The sequence below is a fragment of the Salvelinus fontinalis genome, unplaced genomic scaffold (assembly GCF_029448725.1).
Source record: "Salvelinus fontinalis isolate EN_2023a unplaced genomic scaffold, ASM2944872v1 scaffold_0763, whole genome shotgun sequence".
NCBI classification, from domain to species: domain Eukaryota; kingdom Metazoa; phylum Chordata; class Actinopteri; order Salmoniformes; family Salmonidae; genus Salvelinus; species Salvelinus fontinalis.
Window position 1 is genome coordinate 57,991 of NW_026600972.1, and position 13,532 is coordinate 71,522.

Sequence of the window (13,532 nt, forward strand, 5' to 3'; positions counted from 1 at the left end):
TCCGGTACACAGCAGACAGGGTGACACTGTGTGCTAGCTAGCAGGACTCCGGTACACAGCAGACAGGGTGACACTGTGTGCTAGCTAGCAGGACTCCGGTACACAGCAGACAGGGAGACACTGTGTGCTAGCTAGCAGGACTCCGGTACACAGCAGACAGGGAGACACTGTGTGCTAGCTAGCAGGACTCCGGTACACAGCAGACAGGGAGACACTGTGTGCTAGCTAGCAGGACTCCGGTACACAGCAGAGAGGGTGACACTGCTAGCAGGACTCCGGTACACAGGAGGTGGTGGTGAAAAACTCAAACAATACTTTTATTTCCCTTTTGACCCACAACCAAAAGCCTGCAGGAGAGACACAAATAAATCAGAGTTGACCTTTAATGAAAAGTTTTGTACCTTGGGATGATTATAAGGTATTCTGGAGAAATCCAGTCTGTTTGTACTATCATTCCACTCCTTGCCACTCTTAAGAACACATCTCATCCTTTCCCAGGTGATGTTACCCCAGCTTTAGCTAATGCTCTCTTCATCTCAGCCAATGTAAAAGGGCCATTCAATGTATCCCCCACCATCTCTCTCTGATCCAGGACCCCCGGATGTTCTCCTCTGACCCTCTCTCTCCCACGCTGCCCCTCTTCTGTCATTCTTTGAGCTGTGCACCTTCACAAATGCCTGGGCTAACATCTCTGCCTTCTCCACATCTCTCACTGCAACAATCTCCCTACTTTTCAACACAGGGAGATCCCAATCTCTTCTGACCCCACTCATCCTCTTAATCATCCCCCATACCTCTCAGAAGAAATACAGTAGACGGCACGAGTCAAAAAGTGATTGATGACCTCTTATGTGTCACGTGGTTATGCTCATATATGTACATCCTGTCCTTCCGTTCTCACGCTATCGAGTGAGTGCTTATGTAACCTGATAGTGCATCTGTTTATGGTAAAGCATGTGTTTGCATTAAAGTTGTCAATATGATTGATGTGTAGTGACCTTGTTGAACTGTGTAATGTGTTTGAACATTTGATGCATCTGTTTAGGTTAAAGCCTGTGTTTGCATTAAAGCTGAACCTTGTTCAACCTTGTTGAACTGTGTAATGTGTTTGAACATTTTAAAGAGTAGGGCAACGTTGTAGTGAGCTTACGGCCTGGCTGTTGTATAAGAAACAGTAATTTCCGGGGGGTCAAGGTCTGTATAAGTGAAGAGCTGTGAACACTATGAGCGACAAGAAACCGCGAGAGATAAACCACAGAAGACTAAAGAAGAAATAAAACACGTCTCCTAGACCAATTGTCAGTGTATTGTGTCCTTCGTGTCATGAACACAATGACAAAACCATCGAAGCCATTCTTTGTGAGGCCCCTGATTGTTTTAATGGTGTGGTGGATATGAGTGACGGACATATGAGTTACATTTTCCAACCGGACGATTCAACGGTGAAGATTTTCACAAATGGATGCCTCGAAACTCTTTCCCAACCAAAAACAGGGTGTTTTTCTCCTGCGTTGCGGATGAGAGAATGGCTTAAGATACGCCTTGCTCTATGTCAGATCGAACAGGCCCTCGGGAACAACCCTGCCTGGGCACGCATTGGAAGAGGAAGTCTGCGGGCGAGATGATCTGAAAGCCATAAGAATCTCTTCAGTGGCATATAGTCCAGACTCCAAAGTGACAATTTTAGATTGCGCCGAATTCAATAGTTTAAATGCCACCAAATCAGTTAGTTCGTATGTTTTTTCAAAAGCCTGCACAGAGGTCAACTATTTTGTGCCTGTCTTTAGCTTTAGATGGGGAGATTACTTTAAAGTCCTTAAAATGATGAAACATGTGGAAACTCTTTTCCAAAATCGTGAACATTTGCGTCGATGGGCACTTCTGTCCTCTAGACATAATCTGGGCCTAAAGGCAAGAAGGCTGATCTATCCAGGGAAGGAAAACATGCAAAACATGGAAGGCGCTGGAGATCACAGGGGGAAGAGATAGTGTCTGAACAGGCCACATCTTGATGATGGGGTTTTAGAGAATGATGGAGGTCATTAGGTTACAAACATAGAAACATGCTGATAGATGCACACAAACAATGACTACATCTCATCTACCCAGACCTGCATGCTCACACCACCATCCCTAGTTCCTGCATTATTGTTTACCACTTGGACTTAAATGTGTTTTTCTCGTTTGCCAAAGATCATTCAAAGATATTATTTTTTCTTGGCTGATAATAATGTATTCTGGAGAAATCCAGTCTGTTCGTGACAACATGCCACTCCTCATTGTGCCAAACATGACAAGCAGTGGCAAGGTATGTAATGTTAGCACAGACAGACTGGATTTCTCCAGGTTACTCATAAAGCTGTATTCAGATTCATTAATACATTTACTGGTCTTATACATCTATTTTTAAACTATAGCTACAACCTCAAAAATGTTTTGTTGAAGGTCAATGTTGATGTATTATTTTTGATTTGTATTCCCCAGAATACATATGGTGCTGGGCAGTTAGAATACAGTCAGCCCATATGGTGTTTGGCCGTTAGAATACAGTCAGCTCATATGGTGTTGGGTAGTTAGAATACAGTCAGCCCATATGGTGTTGGGTAGTTAGAATACAGTCAGCCCATATGGTGTTGGGTGGTCAGAATACAGTCAGCCCATATGGTGCTGGGCAGTTAGAATACAGTCAGCCCATATGGTGTTGGGCAGTTAGAATACAGTCAGCCCATATGGTGTTGGGTAGTTAGAATACAGTCAGCCCATATGATGTTGGGCAGTTAGAATACAGTCAGCCCATATGGTGTTGGGCAGTTAGAATACAGTCAGCCCATATGATGTTGGGCAGTTAGAATACAGTCAGCCCATATGGTGTTGGGCAGTTAGAATACAGTCAGCCCATATGGTCAGTTAGATTACAGTCAGCCCATATGGTGTTGGTAGTTAGAATACAGTCAGCCCTTATGGTGTTGGGCAGTTAGAATACAGTCAGCCCATATGGTGCTGGGCAGTTAGAATACAGTCAGCCCATATGGTGCTGGGTAGTTAGATTACAGTCAGCCCATATGCTGTTGGGCATTAAGATTACAGTCAGCCCATATGGGGAGTTAGAATACAGAATACGTACAGGTGAACTGAGTGTAACCTGGGGTTACTGTAGGAACAGGTGAACTGAGTGTAACCTGGGATTACTGTATGTACAGGTGAACTGAGTGTAACCCGGGGTTACTGTATGTACAGGTGAACTGAGTGTAACCTGGGGTTACTGTACATACAGGTGAACTTAGTGTAACCTGGGGTTACTGTACATACAGGTGAACTGAGTCTAGCCTTGGGTTACTGTACGTACAGGTGAACTGAGTCTAGCTTGGGGTTACTGTATGTACAGGTGAACTGAGTCTAGCCTTGGGTTACTGTACGTACAGGTGAACTGAGTCTAGCCTTGGGTTACTGTACGTACAGGTGAACTGAGTCTAGCCTTGGGGTTACTGTATGTACAGGTGAACTGAGTCTAGCCTTGGGGTTACTGTATGTACAGGTGAACTGAGTCTAGCCTTGGGTTACTGTACATATAGGTGAACTGAGTCTAGCCTTGGGGTTACTGTATGTACAGGTGAACTGAGTGTAACCTGGGGTTACTGTAGGTACAGGTGAACTGAGTGTAACCTGGGGTTACTGTACGTACAGGTGAACTGAGTCTAGCTTGGGGTTACTGTATGTACAGGTGAACTGAGTCTAGCCTTGGGTTACTGTATGTACAGGTGAACTGAGTCTAGCCTTGGGTTACTGTACGTACAGGTGAACTGAGTCTAGCCTTGGGTTACTGTACGTACAGGTGAACTGAGTCTAGCCTTGGGTTACTGTATGTACAGGTGAACTGAGTCTAGCCTTGGGTTACTGTACATACAGGTGAACTGAGTCTAGCCTTGGGTTACTGTACGTACAGGTGAACTGAGTCTAGCCTTGGGTTACTGTAGGTACAGGTGAACTGAGTGTAACCTGGGGTTAGATCCTGCTTTGTTTGTTTTAATAAGGGAGTAGAGCTTATTACTTGTTTCTCTTTTGTAAGCTTGCCTCCCCTATAATGGGAAATAGCTCTTTGTGTAGATGAAGTACTGTATATAATCAGATCAAATTGTATTAGTCACATGCGCCAAATTCAACAGGTGTAGCACTGAAATGCTTACTTACAAGCCCCTAACCAACAATGTAGTTTAAAAAAGTATGAATAAGATTAAGAAATAAAAGTAACAAGTAATTAAAGAGCAGCAGTAAAATAACAATAGCGAGACTATATACAGGGGGTACTGGTAAAGAGTCAATGTGCGGGGGCACCGGTTAGTCGAGGTGATTGAGGTAATATGTACATGTAGGTAGAGTTATTAAAATGACTATGCATAGATTATAACAGAGAGTAGCAGCAGGCGTAAAAAGTGGGGGGGTGGCAGGCGATGCAAATAGTCTGGGAAGCCATTTGATTGGATGTTCAGGAGTCTTATGGCCTGGGGGTAGAGGCTGCTGGTGGCACAGCCAGAATCTCTGGTGGCACAGCCTTAGACCCTGCGCCACCCAGGAGGCATGAATAGCATTCTCACATAGGTGTTCCTTTTGTCCAGGTGGGAAAGGGCAGTGTGGAGTGCAATAGAGATTGCATCATCTGTGGATCTGTTGGGGCGATATGCAAATTGGAGTGGGTCTAGGGTTTCTGGGATAATGGTGTTGACGTGAGCCGTGACCAACCTCATAGCACTTCATGGCTACAGACGTGAGTGCTACGGGTCAGTAGTCATTTAGGCAGGTTACCTTAGTGTTCTTAGGCACAAGGACTATGGTGGTCTGCTTAAAACATGTTGGTATTACGGACTCGGACAGAGAGAGGTTAAAGATGTCAGTGCAGACACTTGCCAGCCGGTCAGGGCATGCTCGCAGTACACGTTCTGGTAATCCATCTGGCCCTGCGGCCTTGTGAATGTTAACCTGTTTAAAGGTCTTACTCACATCGGCTGCGGAGAGCGTGATCACACAGTCGTCCGGAACAGCTGGTTCTGTCATGCATGTTTCCGTGTTATTTGCCTCAAAGCGAGCATAGAATTAGTTTAGATCGTCTGGTAGGTTTGTGTCACTGGGCAGCTCTCGGCTGTGCTTCCCTTTGTAGTCTGTAATGGTTTGCAAGCCCACCCACATCCGACGAACGTCGGAGCTGGTGTAGTACGATTCGATGCTTTTCCTGTTTGATGGTTTGTTGGAGGGCATAGCGGGAAATCTTATAAGGTTCTGGGTTAGAGTCCCGCTCCTTGAAAGCGGCAGCTCTAGCCTTTAGCTCAGTGCGGATGTTGCCTGTAATCCATGGCTTCTGGTTGGGGTATGTACGTACAGTCACTGTGGGGACGACGTCATCGATGCACTTATTGATGAAGCCAATGACTGATGTGGTGTACTCCTCAATGCCATCGGAATAATCCCGGAACATATTACAGTGTGTGCTAGCAAAATAGTCCTGTAGCTTAGCATCTGCTTCATCTGACCACATTTTTTATAAACCGTGTCACTGGTGCTTCCTGCTTTAATTTTTGCTTGTAAGCAGGAATCAGGATAGAATTATCGTCAGATTTGCAAATTGGAGGGCGATTGAGAGCTTTGTACGCGTCTCTGTGTGTGGAGTACAGGTGGTCTAGAGTTCTTTTCCCTCTGGTTGCACTTTAACATGTTGATAGAAATGAGGTTAAACAGATTTAAGTTTCCCTGCATTAAAGTCTCCGGCCACTAGGAGTGCCGCCTCTGGATGAGTGTTTTCCTGTTTGCTTACGGCGGAATACAGCTCATTGAGTGCGGTCTTAGTGTCAGCATCGGTCTGTGGTGGTATGTAGACAGCTACAGAAAATACAAATGAAAACTCTCTAGGTAGATAGTGTGGTCTACAACTTATCATGAGATACTCTACCTCAGGTGAGCAAAACCTCGAGACTTCCTTAGATATCGTGCGCCAGCTGTTGTTCACAAATATGCAGCCCTTGTCTTACCAGACGCCCCTGTCTATCCTGCCGATACAGTGTATAACCAGCCTCCTGTATGTTGATTATGTCGTCTTTTAGCCATGACTCTGTGAAGCATAAGATATTACAGTTTTGACTGTCCTGTTGGTAGTTCAATCTTCCTCGTAGGTCATCGATTTTATTTTCTAATAATTGCACGTTAGCTTGTAGAATGGAAGGCAGTTGGGGTTTATTTGATCACCTACGAATCCTCAGAAGGCAGCCCGACCTCTGCCCCCTTTTTCTCCGTCTTCTCTTCACGCAGATTACGGGGATTTGGGCCTGTTCCCGGGAAAGCAGTATGTCCTTCAGGTCGAGCTCATCGGACTCATTGAAGGAAAAAAAAGCTTCCAGCTCATGGTGGTGAGTAATCGCTGTTTTGATGTACAGAAGTTATTTTCAGTCATAAGAGACGGTAGCAGCAACATTTTGTACAAAATAAGTTTTAAAAAACAAGTTACAAACAATGCAAAAACCGAGCAAAAAAACACAATTGTTCAGGAGAACGAAATATGTCAATTTGAAATGAAATGAAATAGGAAATCATCCTGAGAGAGTGATCTTCCTTGCAATTGCTTGAATAAACCCCATTGCTGATAAATAAGTTCTGCCTGATTCCTTGAATGAGTTTTCCTCAACACCGTCATATGCAGTGCATTCAGAAAGTATTCAGACCCTTCACTTTATACACATTTTGTTACGTTACAGCCTTATTCTACAATGGATTAAATAGATTTTCTTCCTCATCAATCTGCACACAATACCCCATAATGACAAAGCGAACAGGTAGGCATTTTTGCTAATGTATTTACATAACTATTCAGACCCTTTGCTATGAGACTCGAAATTGAATTCAGGTGCATTCTGTTTCCATTGATCATCTTTGAGATGTTTTTACAGCTTGATTGGAGGCCACCTGTGGTAAATTAAATTGATTGGAAATGATTTGGAAAAGCACACACCTGTCTATATAAGGTCCCACAGTTGACAGTGCATGTCAGAGCAAAATCCAAGGCATGATGTCGAAGGAATTGTCTGTAGAACTCCGAGACAGGATTGTGTCGGGGCATAGATCTGGGGAAGCGTACCAAAAATTGTCTGCAGCATTGAAGATACCTAAGAATACAGTGGCCTCCCTCATTCTTAAATGAAAGAAGTTTGGAACCACCAAGACTCTTCCTAGAGCTGGCTGCCTGGCCAAACTGAGCAATCGATGGAGAAGGGCCTTGATCAGGGAGGTGACCAAGAACCTGACTGAGCTCCGGAGTTCCTCTGTGGAGATGGGAGAACCTTCCAGAATGACAACCATCTCAGGAGCATTCCACCAATCAGGCCGTTATGGTAGAGTGACCACACGGATGCCACTGCTCAGTAAAAGGCACAACAGCAAGCTTGGAGTTTGCCAAAAGACCCCTAAAGGACCAAGATTCTCTGGTCTGATGAAACCAAGATTGAACTCTTTGGCCTGAATGCCGAGCGTCATATCTAGAGGAAACCAGGCACCATCCCTAAGGTGTAGCATGGTGGTGGCAGCATCATGCTGTGGGGATGTTTCTCAGCGGCAGGGACTGGGAGACTAGTCAGGATTGAGGGAAACATTAAAGGAGCAAAGTACAGAGAGATCCTTGATGAAAACCTGCTCCAGAGAGCTCAGGACCTCAGACTGGGGCGAAGGTTCACCTTCCAACAGGAAAACGACCCTAAGCACACAGCCAAGACAACACAGGAGGGGCTTCGGGATAAGTCTCTGAATGTCCTTGAGTGGCCCAGCCAGAGCCCGGGCTTGAATCCGATCGAACATCTCTAGACACCTGAAAATAGCTGTGCAGCGACGCTTTCCATCTAACCTGACAGAGCTTGAGAGGGTTTGCAGAGAAAAGTGGGAGAAACTCGCCAAATACAGGTGTGCCAAGCTTGTAGCGTCATACCCAAGAAGACTCGTGGCTGTAATCTCTGCCAAAGGTGCTTCAACAAAATACTTTAAATGATGTCTGAGTGTTGGAGTGTAATAAAAAAAACAAGAAAGTGGTGCTGTCTGGTTTGCTTAATATGAGCAATTTGAAATGATTTATACTTTACTTTTGATACTTAAGTATATTTTAGCAATTACATTTACTTTTGATACTAAAATATGTTTAAAACCAAATACTTTTAGACTTTTACTCTAGTACTATTTTACTGAGAGTCATTTTCTATTAAGGTATCTTAATACTTTTTCCTCCACTACGCTAGCTAATATGGAGGACTCTGGTACACAGCAGGCAGGGCGACACTGTTCTAGCTAGCAGGACTCTGGTACACAGGAGGTGGTGGGCGAAAAACTCATAATACTTTTATTTCCCTTTTGTCACAAGCATGAAGCTGTCATGCTCGAGCAAGGGCGTTCATGCAGGATCCAATGGGATGCTTGATGTGGGGGGTGTTCCTGCAGATGCAGAAATGGCCACATGCAGGAATGCACCGAAATGCGGGCCTCAATCACATGCTATTGGAGAGACTAGCCATGTGCCACATGGAATCGCACTTACAAGCCTGCTAGAGTTAGCGGTAGGCGGACAGGCAACATCCACTGTTGTAGTACGGATGAAGCCTGAGCTGGAATGTGAAGCTAACTAAGCTGCTTAGAAAACCCTGAGTAGATTTAGCTTGCTTCATAGGATACCCCTCTGAGGGGCTGCTCTGGTGTTTACTTAGCCTTAACAGTTTTTTAAAAATATATTTTTATTTTACCTTTATTTAACCAGGTAGGCTAGTTGAGAACAAGTTCTCATTTACAACTGCCTCCTGGCCAAGATAAAGCATAGCAATTTGACACATACAACAACACATAGTTACACATGGAATAAACAAACATACAGTCAATAATACAGTAGAAAAAGTCTATATACAGTGTGTGCAAATGAGGTAAGATAAGGGAGGTAAGGCAATAAATAGGCCATAGTGGCGAAGTAATTACAATATAGCAATTAAACACTGGAGTGATAGATGTGCAGAAGCTGAATGTGCAAGTAGAAATACTAGGGTGCAAAGGAGCAAAATTAATTAATTAATACAGTATGGGGATGAGGTAGTTGGATGGGCTATTTACAGATGGGCTGTGTACAGGTGCAGTGATCTAAGAGCTGCTCTGACAGCTGGTGCGTAAAGTTAGTGAGGGAGATATGAGTCTCCGGCTTCAGTGATTTTTGCAGTTCGTTCCAGTCATTGGCAGCAGAGAACTGGAAGGAAAGGCGGCGAAAATAGGAATTGGCTTTGGGGGTGACCAGTGAGATATAGCTGCTGGAGCGCGTGCTACGGGTGGGTGCTGCTATGGTGACCAGAGAGCTGAGATAAGGCAGGGCTTTACCTAGCAAAGACTTGTAGATGACCTGGAGCCAGTGGGTTTGGCAACGAGTATGAAGCGAGGGCCAGCCAACGAGAGCGTACCGGCCGCAGTGGTGGGTAGTATATGGGGCTTTGGTGACAAAACGGATGGCACTGTGATAGACTGCATCTAATTTGTTGAGTAGGGTGTTGGAGGCTATTTTGTAAATGCCAAAGTCGAGGATCGGTAGGATGGTCAATTTTATGAGGGTATGTTTGGCAGCATGAGTGAAGGAGGCTTTGTTGCGAAATAGGAAGCCAATTCTATATTTAATTTTGGATTGGAGATGTTTATTGTGAGTCTGGATGGAGAGTTTACAGTCTAACCAGACACCTAGGTATTTGTAGTTGTCCACATATTCTAAGTCAGAACCGTCCAGAGTAGTGATGCTGGATGGGCGTGCAGGTGCGGGCAGCGATCGGTTGAAGAGCATGCAGTTAGTTTTCCTTGCATTTAAGAGCAGTTGGATGCCACGGAAGGAGAGTTGCATGGCATTGAAGCTCATCTGGAGGTTAATTAACACAGTGTTCAAAGAAGGGCCAGAAGTATACAGAATGGTGTCGTCTGCCTAGAGGTGGATCAGAGAATCACCCGCAGCAAGAGCGACATCATTGATGTATACAGAGAAGAGAGTCGGCCCGAGAATTGAACCCTGTGGCACCTCCATAGAGACTGTCAGAGGTCCGGACAACAGGCCCTCCGATTTGACACACTGAACTCTATCAGAGAAGTAGTTGGTGAACCAGGCGAGGCAGTCATTTGAGAAACCAAGGCTGTTGAGTCTGCCGATAAGAATGTGGTGATTCTCAGAGTCGAAAGCCTTGGCCAGGTCGATGAATACGGCTGCACAGTATTGTCTTTTATTGATGGCGGTTATGATATTGTTTAGGACCTTGAGCATGGCCGCTTGTGCATAGCGGAGAAGGTACGGTGGGATTCGAAATGGTCGATGATCTGTTTGTCAACTTGGCTTTTGAAGACCTTAGAAAGGCAGGGTAGGATAGATATAGGTTTGTAGCAGTTTGGGTCTAGAGTGTCTCCTCCTTTGAAGAGGGGGATGACCACGGCAGCTTTCCAATCTTTGGGGATCTCAGACGATTCGAAAGAGAGGTTGAACAGACTAGTAATAGGGGTGGCAACAATTTTAGCAGATAGTTTTAGAAAGAGAGGGTCCAGATTGTCTAGTCCAGCTGATTTGTATGGGTCCAGATTTTGCAGCTCTTTCAGAACATCAGCTATCTGGATTTGAGTGAAGGAGAAATGGGGGAGGCATGGGCTGTTGACTGGGGTAGGGGTAGCCAAGTGGAATGCATGGCCAGCCGTAGAAAAATGCTTATTGAAGTTTTCAATTATTGTGGATTTATCAGTGGTGACAGTGTTTCCTAGCCTCGGTGCAGTGGGCAGCTGGGAAGAGGTGCTCTTATTCTCCATGGACTTTACAGTGTCGCAGAACTTTTTTGACTTTGTGCTACAGGATGCAAATTTCTGTTTGAAAAAGCCACCCTTAGCTTTCCTAACTGCCTGTGTATATTGGTTTCTAACTTCCCTGAAAAGTTGCATATCACGGGGGCTATTCGATGCTATCTGTCTGTATGTCTCCAGTCAGCATTTGCGTTTGGGTTTCTGCCAGATCCAGACAAGCTTGCATTTGACAACCAGTGAGAGGGACCAGTTTGTCTGAGTCAATCAGACTGGACACAGGGATCAAGCTGCCATCATCATCATCGATCTCCTCCACAAAGTTTATTGTGGCCGTGGAAAACATCTTCAATGGGAGACCACCCCTATCCCGCCGGATCCCAGGGCCCCCGAAAGACCAGGACCCACAGACACACAGTGCCACCCACAGATACACAGTGCCACCCATAGACACACAGTGCCACCCACAGACACACAGTGCCACCCACAGACACACAGTGCCACCCACAGACACACAGTGCCACCCACAGACACACAGTGCCACCCACAGACACACAGTGCCACCCACAGACACACAGTTCCACCCACAGACACACAGTTCCACCCACAGACACACAGTGCCACCCACAGACACACAGTGCCACCCACAGACACACAGTGCCACCCACAGACACACAGTGCCACCCACAGACACACAGTACCACCCACAGACACACAGTGCCACCCACATACACACAGTGCCACCCACAGACACACAGTGCCACCCACAGACACACAGTGCCACCCACAGACACACAGTGCCACCCACAGACACACAGTGCCACCCACAGAAACACAGTGCCACCCACAGACACACAGTTCCACCCACAGACACACAGTGCCACCCACAGACACACAGTGCCACCCACAGAACAGAAGCAGATCAACCTCCAAAAACATTTATATTATAAATAGTTATGAAAAATGTTTATATATAAAAAAAGTTGTGTATCTTAATTTACACAATTAATGAATAATATGCGTTATAACGGAGGCAGTTCATGCAAAGAATTGTTACCTATAACCAGGATTGCCATAAAAAATAAATTTTTTGAAAGCAATTATTATTTTAGCAGACAATTATTGTGATTCATCCTATATTGTCCCTAACATCATTACCCCATAGCAACAGATGTGGGATACACAAACAAACACTCATACACACTTGACCCCTCTCCCCCACAAACAACCTCAAGCTCAGATGTGCAACAGTTATTCTATCCCAGAGCCCAACTCCAGAAAGGGCTTGATGTGCCAATTCATATACAGTTGCAGCTGTTTCAGAAAGTAGGCAATAATGAGCAAAAATCGGCAAAAATGTTGAGATTTGATTAACCAATGTCAAGTCCTAGGTGATGGAGATCAGATACACCCCCCTCCCCTGAAACACACGCTCTGGTCCCCCGTTGTGATCTTATTCCCCAAGCATCTCTGTGCAGTCAGACCTTAGATTATTTTGTGCCACCAGGGCCACAATAATTTGTCCCCTGTCTGAATGTCCTAGTGTGACTCCCTCCCCATGGGTTGCTGCAGCTAGTGTTGCCAGCACTGCCACTACCTGGGTGGGGGCACCCCACCGGATTCCCCACCGGCTAGGTACAAGGTCATTATAAACTTTGAGAAATTCCTTGTATATTATGCTCCCCCATCAGGGGCCTTTGGCTTTGTAGGACCAACCCTGCCAGGCGGGCTCAGAATCTTGAGGGGGCGGTGCTGCTCTAGTAGGTCTCTGACCACATTTATCTTTCTGTTTGGGCTCTGGGATTTGCAACCATTTTCCTTTTTTACTCACTTAACTCCACACTTTTCCAAACACAACCCCGCCCCCCCCCCCCTCCATCACAATACACCCACACATACCCACATACTGTGCCTTCTATGTCCTCTGTCCTCTGTGTTTTATTCATCTCATGTTGATTCAGTACTTTTGTGTTCCAGTTCCTTATTTGAAGATGTATTATTTAGCTAATTATACTTTCGTCTAGTGCTCTCTTATCCATTTATAAAATACTATCAATAGAAAGTGGAATAGTAATTATTGTGCTGGCTTGTCCATCTCGTTAGTCAGAAGGGGTTTCACCTGTGCTGGCCCAGGTGCTATATAAGAGTGGCTGTCCCAGTGCTCAAGTTGTCTTGAGAGATGTGGAGGGTTTAGTTGTCTCTCCCCATTTGAGTTGTAGAAAATCAATATTTTAACTGATCTTCCCTGTTTTAATTTTGCTCTACTTTATGGTTTGCTTCCTGTCTCTAAGTTTGGTTTGGGTTTTTATTTTGTTTGCCTCTTCTTTGGTGAATTTAGTGGGTCTCATGGTGGGTATCTTTTCTGTTCCAGTTGTTGTTGCTAGTCACCTTCCGGTGGACACCCCCATGAGTGTCTTTCAGAACCCCTCCTTAAACCCCACCTGTTTTGTTTTGGTTGTTGGTCAGGGACTCTTTGTTAGTTCCCCCTTCTGTTTGAGCGAAAATGTTTGGTTTCTTGCTGGGGAGTGTAACAACTATATAGTGAACACATTTTGCCTGGAGCCGTATGTAGGGAATAGGGTGCCATGCACATGTGGATACACAGACCTGCGAGCAACTGAGGCCCTTCATGATGAGTTTAGAATTTGTGGCCCCCACCCCCATCAAAGTTGCCCATCCCTGGTCTACTTGGACCTTCCAGTTAAGCACATTGGACATAC